The 16,433-nt window shown below is 37.2% G+C and overlaps 1 protein-coding gene and 1 pseudogene across 9 annotated transcripts in view; both read right to left on the bottom strand.

Moving 5' to 3' along the window:
* The window catches only part of RNF182 (ring finger protein 182), a 53,838-nt gene that overhangs the window by 23,989 nt on the left and 13,416 nt on the right, over nt 1-16,433 (bottom strand). For 4 of the 9 annotated variants that reach the window (XM_017861001.1, XM_017860999.1, XM_017860996.1 and 1 more), the window contains exon 2: nt 10,055-10,177. The exons of the other annotated variants lie outside the window; for them this stretch is intronic. The gene's annotated coding sequence lies outside the window, so the exon portion shown is untranslated. The remainder of the gene's footprint in view (nt 1-10,054; nt 10,178-16,433) is intronic. 9 annotated transcript variants of the gene reach the window in all.
* Nucleotides 6,327-6,895, bottom strand: LOC108521276 (39S ribosomal protein L35, mitochondrial pseudogene; annotated as a pseudogene).

The raw sequence follows: 16,433 nt of genomic DNA, 5'->3' as shown, positions 1-16,433 counted from the left end.
AGCCTGGATAACAAGAGCAAGACTCCATCTCAAAAAAAAAAAAAAAAAAAAAAGGCAAAGAACAGTCAGGATACATTAGGCCAAAGCAGAGAGAGTATGCAGCAGAAGGTAAAAATAGATAGCTGGTCACTATTACAATAGCTAATATTTGGAATCAAGTGGCCATCAGCAGATGAATGGATTTGAAATGTAGTGGGTATACACAATGAAATACTATTCAGCCCTAAGAAAGAATGAAATCTTGTCATCTGCAGCAATATGAATAAGTCTGAAGGACATTATGTGAAGTGAAATAAGCCAGGCACAGAAAGAGAAGTACTGCACGTTCTCACTCAAATGTGGGAGCAAAATAAAGTTTTAGCCCATGGAAATTTTAAGTATTATGTAAAACTGTTAGAATCAAATTTCTGAATTTGAAAACAATGTATTTTCATACCTAATAAAGGTATGAAAGTGGGGAGGGCATAGAGATAAGGTCTTGCTATGTTGCCCAGGCTGGTCTTGAACTCCTGGCCTCAAGCAATCCTCCCACCTCAACCTCCCAAAGTGCTGCGATTACAGACATGAGCCACACTGCACCTGGCCTAATAAAACTTTTTTAAAATGGCACCATCATGGATCGTAAAGCTGCAGGCAGAGACCACTCATAGAATTTACAGTAACAGTACAACTGAGACATGGAAACCATTCTGCCAAGCAGCACATAATGCATCAAAGGCCCTGTGGTTGCAGTGCAACTGTTAACCAACACCAGCCATGGGGCTCCTCCTGTGTACCCACAGGGCCTAATTCTAGAAAGACTGAAACCCCAAGTATGTCAAAAAGCCATGATTTCATGATGATACTTAAAAAACAAAATGAACTCCTTTGGAAGATGTGAGGAAAATAACCCACTCTGAAACCAAATAACCAAGCGAAAGACACAAGAATTTATTCTGCCTTTTCTTTATATGCAGCTTCCTTTCTGTTATGCCTTTAAAGTAACCAAATAATTGATGAGGTAAAATTCTTCTTTATAGAAGTATTTCAACCAATGATGATGGAACTGTATTATTTTGTAATCCTTAGTAAAATAATCTAGATCAGAAGTTGGCAGATAACTCCCAGTAGGTCAAATCTAATCTGGTAAATGTTTTATAGGTACGCAGCTGTGCCCATGCATGCACATACTGTCCAAGGCTGCATTCCTACTACAATGACAGAGACCATATTGACCCTCAAAGCCAAAACTATTTACTATCTGGCCCTTTACATAAAAGTTTACTAACCCCTAACCTAGAAATTAATTACCAATGGCTGCCAAAATCACAGAGCAAAAAGCAGATAAGGAGGCGGATGACACACGGGTCAGGCTTACAACACCTGTGCTCACTGATGGGGCTTCACACAACAAACGGAGGGACAAGGCAGCAGGTGCCTCCTGATGCCATTAAGCGGGAAGCGTACAGCACCCCCACCTTCGTAGGCCTTCTTGCCAAAAATCTGAAAATACGATCAAACCTCAGGTTGTTTTACCTGTTCATAGGAAATACAGCAGACAGAAAAATGAATTTAAGTACATGGGGATGTAGTTAGTCAAAATTCTGACTGTGGGAAATTCTACAGGACAAAGGATCCAGTTTCTTCAATGAATAAATTGCAAGGAAAAAAAGAAGGGTGAACCCACAGACCAAGGATGCCCAATCTTTTAATTTCCTGTGCCACACTTTAAGGAGAATTGTCTTGGGCAACACATAAAATACACTAATGCTAATGATACCCCAAGAGCTACAAAAAATTAAATTAAATTTAAATTTAAATTTTGAAATCTCATAATGTTTTTAGAAAGTTTATGAATTTGTGTTGAACCACATTCAAAGCTGTCCTGGCAGCATGTGGCCCACAGGCCACAGGTTAGACAAGCTTGCTATAGACTAAAAGAAGCCTAAGAGATTTATTAGCTAAATACATGAGTAGTCCTTGTTTGGATTCTAATTCTAACTGACCAATGGGGAAGGGGGGAATTTACAAGACAATAAAGGAAATTTGAATACCAATATTTCATGACAGTAAGGAATTACTCTGCAACTGTTGTCTGGTGTGATAATGACATTGTGGTCATATTATTTAAAGGCAAGTCTCTTCAATGTTTTGAAGATACATACTGGGGTTTCACAGATGAAATAATATGACATCTGGGCTTTGTTTCAAAATAATCCAACGGGGAGGGGGGCAGATAAATGAAGCAAGATTGGCCATATGTTGATCACTGTTGAGGCTGAGTGATAAGTAAAAAGGGATTCATTATACCATTTTCTCTACTTTTGAATATGTTTAAACATTTTCCATAACAAAAGATAAAATAAAATCATTAGTAAAGCTTTCTCTCTACTTTCCAACATCTGTGCTCATGGATGCTTTGTTTCTCCCCCTGCCCATCTACCACGTATATTCATTCATTAAACAAATGCCTACTGAATGTTTAGTACAGCATAAGCCCTGGGCTAGGTGCTGGCGATGGCCTCACCTTCAAGAAGTGTACATTCTAGAGGGGGAGCCCAATAAGGAACTCAGCCTTACCACACTTGATGGTCAATGCTGCGTAAGCAGGACCCACAGGGTGCTAAGGAATGCAGAGAAGGGGCATCTATGCCTTCCCATGTTCCTCATTCCCACCCCTTAATATTCTTTAACAGTATGGCTAATCTCTCCCGATTGTCTACTTTGCTCTTCCAAGGAGAAATTTCCTTTCTCTAAGTGGCCCTGACTTACAAGCCAGAGGCTTCACATTGCCTATTCCATGAATATAAAACACTGGACTCTTCCTCCACTCTGTCCTCCACATGCCTTTGACTTCTGTGGTAACTAACCTGACAGCCCCAAAATCCCATCCTCACCCAGTGTTATCCTACTTACTTCCTGCTCCATAGTCAGTAACAAGTGACACCCCACCCCCAACCCCACCATACACATACACCCAGGGCAGTACTAATGCCTTTGTTCTACATCTTCACTGCTAACTCACCTGTCCACTGTGTGACTGAATGGAATGAAATGCCACACAGTTTCCACACCAAGAGATCTGTCAGAGGTGTTCAAACTAGAGTGACTCCATCTTGCACAGGGGATGGGTAAAATGAGGCTGTGAGACCTACTGGCTGCATTCCTAGCAGACTACGCATTCTTAGTCACAGGATATTAACAGTTAAGGGAAGAAGTTAATAATGTTTATTGAACAGACCCAGGACTTAACAAATCCAGGAAATAACAGACCCAGGAAATGTCCTGATGTCCTGTCTTATGAACAAAAGCAGTCTTAGCTTAAGAATAAGTTTTGCAATGAGACTCCGTCTCAAAAAGAAAAAAGAGTAAGTTTTGCTTTAAAAATAATATTCTTGTGAAAGTAGTTACACAGATTAACAATCCTTTGTCACAAGCCCTTGTAGTAGAGCACATCTCCCCATGACTTTTTGCTTTGTTATCTTATATATAAACAAGCATTGTACCTAACTAAGGCAGATGTGTTCCTCCTCTCACTCTTGGGAATGCCCTGGTCTCTCTGTGGAGTAGTCACCCTTTTATTCCCTTACTTTCTTAATGAACTTGCTTTTACTTTATTCTGTGGACTTGCCTCAAATTCTTTCCTGCGCAAGATCCGAGAACCCTCTCTTGGGGTCTGGACTGGGACCCCCTTTTCAGTAACATATTCTGTGATGAGCCATGAAGGGATGATACTGAAGAGACCCCCACTTAACCAAAGTAAAATTGTCTGCACAGCACCAATTGGCCGACTTTGGATAAGTGGTAGGATACACTTCATCCCAGGTAAAGGACAAAGTTGGGTTAAAGGCCCAGCTCAGACGGGTTAGCATCCCTCCTGAGACATAAGGGGTTAGAGAGTCCTCTCAGTAAGGCCTCTTTTGGTCAAAAATGGATTTGACACTATGGGATGTTGACCGCTTTTCTCTTTGGATTAATCTGCCTTGAACTCTGTGCTGACGGCTGTGGGTGACAGGATTAGGCACGTACAGGATTGTCGGACACTGGGGAGCTTTCTCTCCCACAAAGGGGGAAATGTGAGAGCTGATGGGGCTGCTGGAGAAGATCTCTTCACAACTGACAAGCAGCTGCCTAGACTTTTGATTCAGTGTTGCTGCACTGGGTGGGTCTTTCCCTGGCCTCCCTGAGCTCCTCGCCTCCCTGCCCCACCACAGGCAATGAATGCTTTTTGCCCTTCCCTTTCCTCTCTCTCTTTCTCTCCTTTCTTTACTATCTTTTCTGTCATGCAGGGCAACTGTCCGCTTTTCTATCTTGCCCAGAGACCACATGTTGAAACTCCTGGTTAGAGGTCATTCCACCCCACTTGAAGTGGATCAAAGACGACAGGGGTTGACAGAGGCCAACAGGGGAAAGTTTGAGCCTTGCCAGGTTGATGCTGGGTGCTGACTGGGGTGACTGGTATCTATGTTTGTCATGTGTATTTTGCTCCGGACAAAATGGAAAATGTTCATTTGTTTCCCCCACACAGCCTGTTGGGTGGAAGCTCGCAAAACTGAGAGGCTTTGCCTATGTGTCCATGAAATGGAAAAAAGATGATTGTCTTTTGTAACGTGGCTTGGACCCCACAGCTATGGGGCAACAAGCAAGACTATCAAAGCCACTCAGAGAAAGGTAACTCAGAAACCTATCACGCTGGCAAAAAGGTAAGAATTTCCTACCAGTCAGGCTTCTGGTCTCTCTGTGAAAACGGGTTAAATGAATGGTCAAAATCACTTGCATTTTGAGAGCTTTTAGCCTTGGTGTCTAATAACCAGGTAGGCCATACACTTTTAGGGATAGCTAATGGCAGCTATGAGGGAGGAATACTCTGCACTTGGCACACTGGGATCAGAGAAGCATGTTCTTGACCACCTGGAAAGTATGGAAATGTCCCCAGCTCTACTGAGAGATAAGACTCCCATAGGGGATGGGCTAATTCTCTGTTTTGGGGATCAAGGATCCAGTATTAAAATGGGACTTTTAATTTTGGAGGATCTGTTTTGACTTCCACTGTGCCTGCTTATTAGGCCCTACAAATTGCATGCCTTTTTGGCCCTGTTCCTTGAAGGGCTTCAGCCTGAAGCCAGTAATCCAATTAAGAAACTTAAAACCGGCAAATAAAAAAATATTATAACTATTAGATCTTCTTCCATCTGTGTATTTATATGTGTTATGTGTGTGATGTTTACATATGAAAGAGCTCTGGTTAACTGACTTAAAGAAAAATAAGTGGCTGGGTACAGTGGCTCACACCTGTAATCTCAGCACTTTGGAAGGCTGAGTTGGGCAGATCACCTGAGGCCAGGTGTTCAAGACCAGCTTGGTCAACATGGTGAAATTCCATCTTTACTAAAAATACAAAAGTTAGCCAGGTGTGGTGGCACACGCCTATAGTCCCAGCTACTCAGGAGGCTGAGGCAGGAGAAACACTTGAACTCAAGAGCCGGAAATTGCAGTGAGCTGAGATTACACCACTGCACTCCAGCCTGGGCAACAGAACAAGACTCTATCTCAAAAAAAAATAAAGGGGGGTACAGGTGTGGTGGCTCATGCCTGTAATCTCAGCACTCTGGGAAGCCAAGGCAGGCGGATCACCTGAGGTCAGGAGTTCAAGACCAGCCTGACCAACATGGTGAAACCCCATCTCTACTAAAAATACAAAAATTAGCCATGTGTGGTGGTGTGTGCCTATAATCCCAGGTGCTTGGGAGGTTGAGGCACGAGAATTGTTTGAACCTGGGAGGTGGAGGTTGCGGTGAGCCAAGACTGCGCCATCACACTCCAGCCTGGGAGACAGAGCAGAACTCTGTCAACAACAACAACAACAACAACAACAACAACAACAACAACAACAACAAAAAAAAAAAAAAAAAAAAAAAAAAAAAAAAAAAAAAAAAAAAAAAAAAAAAAAAAAAACAAAGAAAAGAAAAGAGGGCTGAATAATTATTTTAAGTTAGATAGAATAAAGCTAAAAATTTGACCAAATGGTGGAAGGTTTGCAAAAAATTAATCTTGTAAAAGAAATTCTGTGTGTGAACAAAGTGACTAAAATTAAAAGGATATTGTTTAGTTTTTCCATAAATTGAATATTGGAAAAACGCACAACAGGGTTTGCTTAGAGTACTGACCTACTCTTCAGCAAAAAATTGTTTAAGTTTTAAAACTTTTATAAGTTTAATATTGGCACTGTATGTTTACCTATTCGTTGGTACAATTTACATGAAGTTTTACATTTACCCATTTTTGCGAAGATATTATGTACACAAAGATACATATTCAATAGCTGAGAAACAAGTGAAACTTCTGATCTATACTTTCAGGTTTGTTTGATCATAATACTTTGATAAGGATCATCATCATACCGGTTTTTCGTCTCTTCCAGAAAGAAGTCATCATTTTATCTAAGAGTTTACTCTGGGTTTTACTGTAGAATACAGATTCCCTCAATCGCTTTTTTTCTCGCAAGTGTTTTTTTCCATAATTTTTTCTTATAACCAGCCTTTGTCTTCAACCAAAGGCCAGAATGAAGTCGAAGAAACCTATAGATGACAGCTTTCACAGTCTTTCTCTTGCCTTTTTGTGTACAGATGAATGTTAGAGATCTGACTGGCAGCTTCAGGACACTTGGAAGCAAAGGGGCCACTCTATTAAAGATCACTGCAGGATGCCCACAAGTCAGGTTTCTGACAGATGTGGTAAGTCTGGGAGCGGAGGAAACAACTGGTGTCTGAATATGACTAAAACGTCCAGTAGACAATGCAGAAATAAGAGAGGCATTCTTGACACAATTTTGGTAGGCTGAAGATGCCAAAACATTCAGGGGCTATAAGGTTCCTGAAGCTGCTCTCACTACACTGGCAAAGACAAAGGCAGCCATCTTGCCATCAACAAAAAATTTAAAGGATTATAAAAGGTTTATGAGAATCTTACTTTATGGTCAAACTGATTCGGAGTGAGTAGATTTGGTCCATATGATTTTATTAAAAATTGGATTTGACATTAATAGTATATTAACACAAAAGCGAAATTTGGCTTTCTCTTTTGAACAAGATTTTCATGTAATATTAAAATATAAAATATTTTTGTTTGCCTTTTGAATAAAGAAAAAAAGAAAGGAAAGAAAAGAGACATTATTTGGAAAGCTAACTCTTCCCTCTATCAATGGGTAAAAGTTTTGCCTTTTTTAAGTCTTTAAGTTATCATTTTGGCTAAAGAAATCGGTGACCTGAGATTCTATTTTATAACATAACGTGTTTTACACCTTTGCTATTTAACAAACTTTCCAAAATCAAATTATAAATTAAGTCTTTCCTGACTTGATAATCCTTTTAGATACGAGGTCCCCTGAAGTTAAATAATGGCATATTTGACTTATTTGACATACTAAAATCACATAGGAAGTATTGTCAAATACAAAATGGCATCGGACGTTCTTTGGGTTATTTATATGTGTCATTGGTATGTGTTCCAAAATTATGCAAAACTACAATAATTCTTGCATAACTTAGTATATGTTATCATTAATAGTTATAATTGTTATCTTAAATTATTGTGTGTCACAAGAGTAGCCAAATTTCCTTGTCAACTGTGTCTCTGACTACAGCTGCCCTAAGACTTTTTGTCATCCACAAGCAATTGTCTTGTTTTGATTCTCTTCAAAAGGCAGTTTATAATCAGCTATAGGACTCTGACAAGTACTCTTATAAAGCAGGATTTTGACAGCTTTGAAATGTATGCCATTAAAATAGAAGAAAACTTCCAAGACTCTTGGAAAACTAATGTATTCATAAATATTGAGAAAAACAGGAATTGCATAGACAACTAATAAAAGACCAAAATAATCTATTTATGACTTTTTGCCTTTCTGTTTTGTTTTTAAGAGTCAAGAAAACTTTTATTTTGAGCTATTTACAGCTTTTAACAATTGAGTATAGTATACTACTGTAAACAAAATTTACAGCACGTTTCGTTCTCTCTACCTGATTTCTCCCAAATTTGGAAACTATTTGTGAGTATTTTTAACTTACAGTGATATAGCTATTTACATAAGTCCAGTAAGACTTTTTCCTTTGTGTCAAGACACAATTGGAGACACTAGTTATTTTACCAAGGCTTTGACTGGAATAACTGACATGCTTTCAAATGTAAACAGACTGCTTTAAGGAATCAAAATTCATTTATAGAGCCAATTAAAGCCCCTAAGAAAACTGACCTCATATCTTGAGCCTTGTACAGGACTCTTGAGCCTTGTACAGAGCTCCTGACCTGTGGTAAGTAAAGAATGTCACTTTCTGACAGGCCCTGGAGCCCCAAATATCTTGGGACCTCCAGAGGAGAGAAACTTACCCAACTCGTATTTGCAGGCACATATAAATCCATGACTGGTCTCAAGGCTTCAAAAAGTCTAATCTAAGATTACATTATAGAACACAGTTCCATCAAAGTCAAAAGACACTATATGGCAAATTATTATTCTTGCTTCACTTTATACAAACAACCAGGCCACATACAATAAGACTAAAATTTATTTTGCAAACCAATCAGTCCTACCATGGTTTGCTTTAATAAAAACAGGGACTGGAGATAGAAAAATTACGTTTCACAAACTATGGTACACCTGTTATTAGACTCTGGTCTCGTCCATTGACTTTGAGTTTTTTCTGCAATTTAGACTGACCCTGCTTATTCCTGTGAACCAACCAGTGATCTCTGGTTGCTGCTCAAAAGAAACAAGCAGCATGAGTAACATAAAAATCTGAATTAATATTCTAATTCTGGACACATAATGAAATCAGCTAGCAACCCCATATCACCTTGGTTCCCACAATTCCCCAGTTCATAGAGAGCTGTCTTATTTCGTTTATTTGAGACAATTTTACTGATTTTGCTTTGCAGTTCTAGAATATATTGCTGTGGTACTCTTTGTCTATAATTTAGAAGAAGCTTACTCAATGTTTTCTTAAATACTTATTAATCTTCCAGGTATCATCTTTCATCAGGACTCAGAGTTTTGAATGACCTTCACCATACTAACACTTTCTGACTAAACTCCTCCCAACTCTAAATACAAGAGACCCTAAATATTGTTAGGCAGGAACATCATAGCCCCTGTTCAGCCTGAAGACGCTACAGAAGATAAATTTCTATCCCTCTGCAACCTTTAGGATTAAGGCTCCCCTTATAAATGGGAGGCGGGAAATGTGCCAGAGGCATTCAAACCAGAGTGACTCCATCTTGAATTAGGGCTGGGTAAAATGAGGCTGAGACCTATTGTGCTGCATTCCCAGGAGGCTAGACTTTTTAGTTATAGGATATTTACAGTTAAGGGAAGAAGTTAGTAATGTTTACTGAATAGACCCAGGACTTAACAAACCCAGGAAATAATAGACCCAGGAAATGTCCTGATGCCCCAATATCTTATGAACAAAAGCATTCTTAGTTTAAGAATAAGTTTTGCAGTCAGGCACGGTGGCTCATGCCTGTAATCCTAACACTTTGGGAGATCAAGGCGGGTGGATCACCTGAGGTCAGGAGTTTGAGACTAGCCTGGTCAACATGGTGAAACTCTGTTTCTACTAAAAATATAAAAATTAGCCAGGTGTAATAATGCACATGCCTGTAGTCCCAGCTGCTCAGGAGGCTGAGGCAGGAAAATTGCTTCAACCTAGGAGGCAGAGGTTGCAGTGAGCTGAGTTCATGCCATTGCACTCTAGCCTGGGCAACAGAGTGGGACTCCATCTCAAAAAAAAAAATAATAATAATAATAATAATAATAATAATATTTTGCTTTAAAGATAATATAGATTCTTTCCAAAGTAGTTACACAAAGATTAACAATACTTTGTCACAAACCCTTGTAGTAAAGTACATCTCCCCATGACTTTTTCCTTTGTTATACAGAAATAAGCACTGTACCTAAGGCAGACGTGTTTCTCCTCTTGCTTTTGAGAATGCCCTAGTCTCTCTATGGAATAGCCACCCTTTAATTCCTTTACGTTCTTAAAGTACTTGTTTTCACTTTATTCTGTGGACTCACCTCGAATTCGTTCTTGCACAAGATCCAAGAACCCTCTCTTGAGGTCTGGTTTGGGACCCCTTTCTGGTAACAGATCCACTGGTGTAATCAGAATGAATGGGATGCCAAAAAGGCAGAGGAAAACTGTCAGGATGAAATTAAGCCACTGCAGTAATGGACTATAACAAGGGAATAAACATTTTACCGTTTAACACTAAAAACAGCATAAACTAATAGGTATTAACATAAGTAAGGGAAAAGATCTATGTCAATCTTTGAAATTGTTAAAACATTGTAGTGACAAAAAATTTTTAAGGTTCATTTGTTTATCCACGTTCGTTGTTTTGTTGTTGTTGTCATGTTGCTGTTACTATATTTTTGCCTGACCTATAGCGTCACGCTAAACACTTTAGACAGAAGTGTTTAAAACAGAAAGCTCTGCAAAATCACCTGATTGGGCTCTGAGGGGCACTGCTGAGGTACCATCATCTCCCCATAAGGGCAATTCCAACGTTTAAGGTTATTTGCTAAAGGAATGCACTGGCAACGAAGTGGCAGTTTCACATTTGATACATACATTTTGTGATGACAACATCTGAGGGTAACTCCCCAAAGTGGGCCACAATAATTTTTGGCTAAATCAAGCCCAGCTCTCTCTAATGCATAGACTGAGATCTTGAGTAAATCACTTGGGTAAATCACTTAAACTTTCTGGGTCATGGCTTTTTTATCTGAGAAATTAAGATTCTGGGCTTGATGGCCAAAGACCTTCCAGCTTCAACATTATAGGTTGATCATTATATATATCATATATAATTAAGAGCAACCTTTCCACATGTATTGGGGTGTTAGCAGGAATTCAAGTGACAACGGAGGGCATTTCCACCCTAAGAAAGCAAAGCTCTAGTAACACTCTTATGTTCTCACTCCTCAATGTTTATTAAGCCCGGCTAAGTGTTCTTCTTAGGATCAGCCACTTAGTAAGCAGCTTAGCAATCTTACTTAGTAATTCACAGGGGGGGACAGGCATGTATGCAAAATATAGGAGTTCCAAGGCAGTAAGATAAGTACCAATGATACAGAGTCCTACTAGCACCTCAGTATTCACTTACCCAGTAGCATACATGACTTACTGCTAAAAAAAAAAAAAAAAAAGTCCTATTTTTATAGCTCCATCAAAAAAACATAGACTTCAGCCAGGCACAGTGGCTCAGGCCTCTAATCCTATCACTTTGGAAGGCTGAGGCAAGAGGATCACTTGAGCCCAGCAGTTCAAGAACAACTTGGACAACATGGTGAGACCCTATTTCTACAAAAAGAAAAAAAAAACAAGCAGGAACCACCTCTATGCACATGGTAATAACACCTTACATTGTATAGCATTTTAGCATTTTATTTTTACCAAGGGTTTAGATATATATGTTATTAAATATAATTTTTTATTTGGATGAGTAAAAGTATATATTAATAGTACTTTATAATTTAGAAACTACTTTCATCATTTAGATAAGGTAGCCATTAGTATTCCCTGAATGTAATTAAATAATTATAGCTCTATCAGGGCTGTTTGTATCTACTAATCTACCAAATAAGAATTTCAGAAAAGACAAAGAATAAGGTAAGATTTTCTTTCTCTGGTTGCAGAACTCTGTGAATTTAACTAACATCATTGAATGCTACACCTACAATGGCTGCATTTTATGGTGTATAAGTTATACTTCCATAAAGCCCTAACAAAATAAAATAAAAAGAACAGAACAGAAGATGAGAACATTAGTGAATTGAAACATATGTCATTAGAAAATTTCCAAACTAAAGAGGAAAAAATACAATGGAAAATAGGAAAAAGAGTTTAGGAGTCAAATAGAACAGGGTGAAAGATCTAAAGGATATAAAATTGTACTTCTAGGAGGGGAGGAAAGTGATCAGACCAGAAGAAATACTATTTGATGAGAAAGCTGCTAAGAATATTCTAAAACTGGCCAGGGGTGGTGGCTCACACCTGTAATCCCAGCACTCTGGTAGGCTGAGGCAGGTGGATTGGTTGAGGTCAGGAGTTTGAGATCAGCCTGGCCAAAATGGTAAAATCTTATCTCTACTGAAAATAAAAAAAATCAGCCAGGTGTGGTGGCACGTGTAGTCAGTCCCAGCTACTCAGAAGGCTGAGGCAGGAGGATCACCTGAGCCCAGGAGGCAGAGGTTGCAGTGAGCTGAGATCACACCACTTCACTCCAGCCTGGGCCACAGAGCAAGATTTTGTCTCAAAAAAAAAAATTTTGTAATTAAAGAATATTCTAAAACTGATTCAAGAACCTCTATGATCCTCAAGCAAGATAAATAGTAAAGAAAAAGTGCCTCAGCACATCATAATAGAACTCCTCAATACCAAAGACAAAGAAAAAAATTTTAACACACAGAGGAAAAAGGCACGTCACCTCTAAAGGACCAAAGTGAGACTGACAGCCGATTTCTCAACAAAAATAATGGAAAACAGAGGACAATGAAATTACATCTTTAAAGTGCTGAAAGAAACTGTCAATCTAGAATTCCACATGCAGCAAAATATGCTTCAAAATTAAGACAAAATACTTTCAAACAGGTAAAAATAGAAATACTAAAGGGAGTTCTTCCAGCAAAAAGAAAATAATCCCAAAGGGAAACACAGACTTACATGAAGGAATGAAAATAAATGATACATATAGATAAATACTGTATAAAACAGCAATAATAATGTATCAGGTTATTTTATTCATGTGTGGAATTAAAACGATACAACCATTCCAAAAAGAGCAAGGGGTTTATAGAGTCAAAGTATTCTAATAACACCACATCATCACGGAAGGATTAAAATACTAATTTAAAGTATATTCATAAGTGAAAATAGATGCTATAATCTCTAGGATAACAGCCAAAAGAGTAAAACACAATGTATAACTATCAAGAAAAGAGAGAAGAAAACTGAATTAAAATTGCTTTATTAATTTTTTTAAAAGCAAGAAAGAAGAAAAGAAGAACAAAGAACAGATAGGACAGTTAGAAAACAACTAGCACAACGGGAAGTTTAAACCCAATTATATTATCAAGTACTTTACATGTAAATGAACTATTAGCTGCTCCAAAGATTGTCAGGTGAGATAAGTAAACAAAAGCCAGCTATATGTGGCTTATAAAACAAACAACTAAAAATAGAGTAAGGAAATTTAAAGTATATAAAAAGATATACCATGGAAACACTAACCAACTAACAAAGGAGAGTTGGTATATACTACTATAAGACCTGTAAACAGTAAGTCAAGAACCATTATGAGAGGTACAGAGAGGAAAGGGGTACAATACACCAAGGAATTAAAACAATTATAGGTTTGTATGTATTTAATAACATATCCTCAAAATATATATTTAATAACTGACAGAATGAAAAGTAGGAAAATTCATCATCACAGTAAGAGATTTTGCTTATCCATTCCAATAACTGACAGAATAAGCAGACTGAAAAACTGTAGATAGAAACTTTGATCAACACAATTAATGAATTTGACCCAATCTATGTGCACCAAATTCTGCAACTACAACTACAAAATATATTGTGTAGTCTATTCAAGTGCATGTCTATCACTCAGCAAAAATGATCATATCCAGGCCATAAGAATAGTCTCAAAAATATCAAAAGACTAAAATGTTAATAGCATATTCTTTGACAATAGCTGGATTAAGCTAGAAATCAACAAGATTTTTAGAATATCCTAAACCATTGGAAATTAAGCAATAACTGTCTAATAACTTGTGGTCAAAGAAAAAAACACATGGCTATTTTTAAATATTTTGAGCAGAAAAAATGTGACAGAATTTAAGAGGATACTATTAAAGCTATGCTTAAGGAAAATGCAGAGCTTTGAATGCATATGTTAGAAAAGTTGAAAATCAATAATCTAAGTATCATTTTCACAAAGTTAGAAAAAACAGAAAACCCAAAGCCAAAAATATTAGGAAAGTACTAATTATGAACAGAAATTAATAAATTAGAAAATAAGCATACAATAGCAAAAAAAAAAGTCAAAATAAGTTCACTTATAAAATAATAAATTTGATAAACCCCAGGCAAGGGGGGAAGAAAGGCACAGATTGTAAATATCAAGAATGCAAAGGGAGGCACTATTCAGATACTTACACCAATGTCTCTCCTAAACAGACAAATTCTTAACAAAATATCACCAAACTGAGTCCAACAAAACACTAAAATAATAGCACATCAGTTGGATTTTTGATAGAAACGCAAAACTGTTCTAACATTTTTTAAAATGTGATTACCATATTGACAAAATAAAGGAGAAAAAAATCATATGATCATCTCAATAAATGCAGAAAATAATTTGCTAAAACTCAACACATGTTCATGATTAAAATAACCATTAATTAGAAATGAGAATTTTCTTAATCGATAAAAAGGTTTCAACACTTCTAAGCAAGAGCCATATTTTAAATATTGAATGCTTTCCCCCTGAAGTTGGGAATAAGACAAAGTACACGCTATCACCATTTCTATTCAGAATTATAATTGAGGTCCTAGATAGAGCAATGAGGCAATAAAAAAAGTGAAAGAGATAAGAATCAGACAAGAAAGAAACAAAGCTCTTTATCCATCACATACAGTGATTACGCACATAGAAAATCCAAATCATTCTACAAATAAGTTATTAAGATTAAGAAGTGAATACAGCAAAATCCCTGGAATCAAGGTCAAGATACAAAAATGTATTTATATACACAAAAAACAAAAAATTACAAGGTGAAATTTTAAAAGATGGCATTTGCAATAACAATAAAAAGAACAAATCTAATGAAAGAAGTACAAGAATACTACAGAGAGAACTTCCAAACATTACTTAGAGAAATTAAAGACAACAAATGGAGAGCTATATTGTGTTCATTGATTAGAAGACTCAATATTATAAAAATGTCAACTCTCCCAAATTGATCTACAGAGTCAATGCAATTCTGATAAAAATCTATCAGGTTGTTTGTGGAAACTGACAGGATGATCCTAAAATCGTATGTAAATGCCAAACACTAAAAATGGGCTAAAAGAAAATCAAGACAAAAAAACAAAACTGAAGAACTTATACTACCTGGTATCAGGATTACATCAATGTAAGACCCTTTTTTGTTTTTGTTTTTGTTTTTTTGAGATGGAGTCTCGCTCTTGTCGCCCAGGCTGGAGTGCAGTGATGCAATCTTGGCTCACTATAACCTCTGCCTTCTGGGTTCAAGCAATTCACATGCCTCAGCCACCCAAGTAGCTGGGATTACAGGTGTGAACCACCACGCCTGGCTAATTTTTGTATTTTTAGTAGAGATGGGGTTTTGCCATGTTGGCCAGGCTGGTCTCAAACTCCTGACCTCAAGTGATCCACCCACCTTGGCCTCCCAAAGTGCTGGGATTATGTAAGACACTTTATTAGACAAATATATCATAAGGACAAAATACAGAATCCAGACAGAGATTCATAAGCATATGATTACCTATTTTTATGAAAAGGATGCCACTGCAATTTAATGGAGGAGGGATAATCTTTTCAATAAATAATGCTGGGTCAACAAGATATTTACATAGATAAAAATCATTTTGATCCTTACCTCACACCATACACAAAAATCAATTCAAAGGAGTTATAAATCTAAATGTGAAAAGTAAAACAATAAAACTTCTTGGTAGCATAGGAGAATATCTTCATGATCTTGGAGCAGGCAAAAAATTCTTAAAGAAGACACAAAAAGCACTAACACTAAAAGAAGATATATAAATGAGTTCATTAAAATTAAACACTTCTGATTGAAAAATTGTAAGAGTTAAAAGCAAGCTATAGTGTGGAAGAATTCCACAACAAATATATCGCACAAAGGACTTCTATCTAGAAAATATAAAGAACTCCATAAAATCAGTAAGAAAAGATAATCTTTTTTAATGGACAAAAATATTTGAACTGGCATTTCATCGAAGAGGCTATCCAAATGGCTAACAAAACATGAAAAAATGCTCAACATCACTTATTAGGAAAGTACAAATAAAAACTACAATGAGATATCATTTTTCATCTGCCACTATGACTGGCAATACAACTATGAGCAAGAATGAGAAACAACTAGAACTTTCATACACTGATGTTGAGAATGTCACTGATATAACCACCTGGAGAACTGTGTGGCAAATGCTTGACAGCAATATCACAGCTAAATCATACATATAACCCATGACCTTTCTACTTCTACAGAGATGCACAACAGAAATGCTCACATACACATGTATAAGAATGTTTATAGCAGCACTATTTGTAATAGCTGAAAACAGGAACATCCCAAATGTCTATGAACAGTACAATTTTAAAAAGTGTGCTACAGGCAA

The sequence above is a fragment of the Rhinopithecus bieti genome, unplaced genomic scaffold (genome assembly GCF_001698545.2).
Source record: "Rhinopithecus bieti isolate Rb0 unplaced genomic scaffold, ASM169854v2 scaffold_58852, whole genome shotgun sequence".
Taxonomy (NCBI): domain Eukaryota; kingdom Metazoa; phylum Chordata; class Mammalia; order Primates; family Cercopithecidae; genus Rhinopithecus; species Rhinopithecus bieti.
The sequence above is the reverse complement of the archived record's forward strand: the minus strand, read 5'-3'. Positions and strand labels throughout refer to the sequence as shown.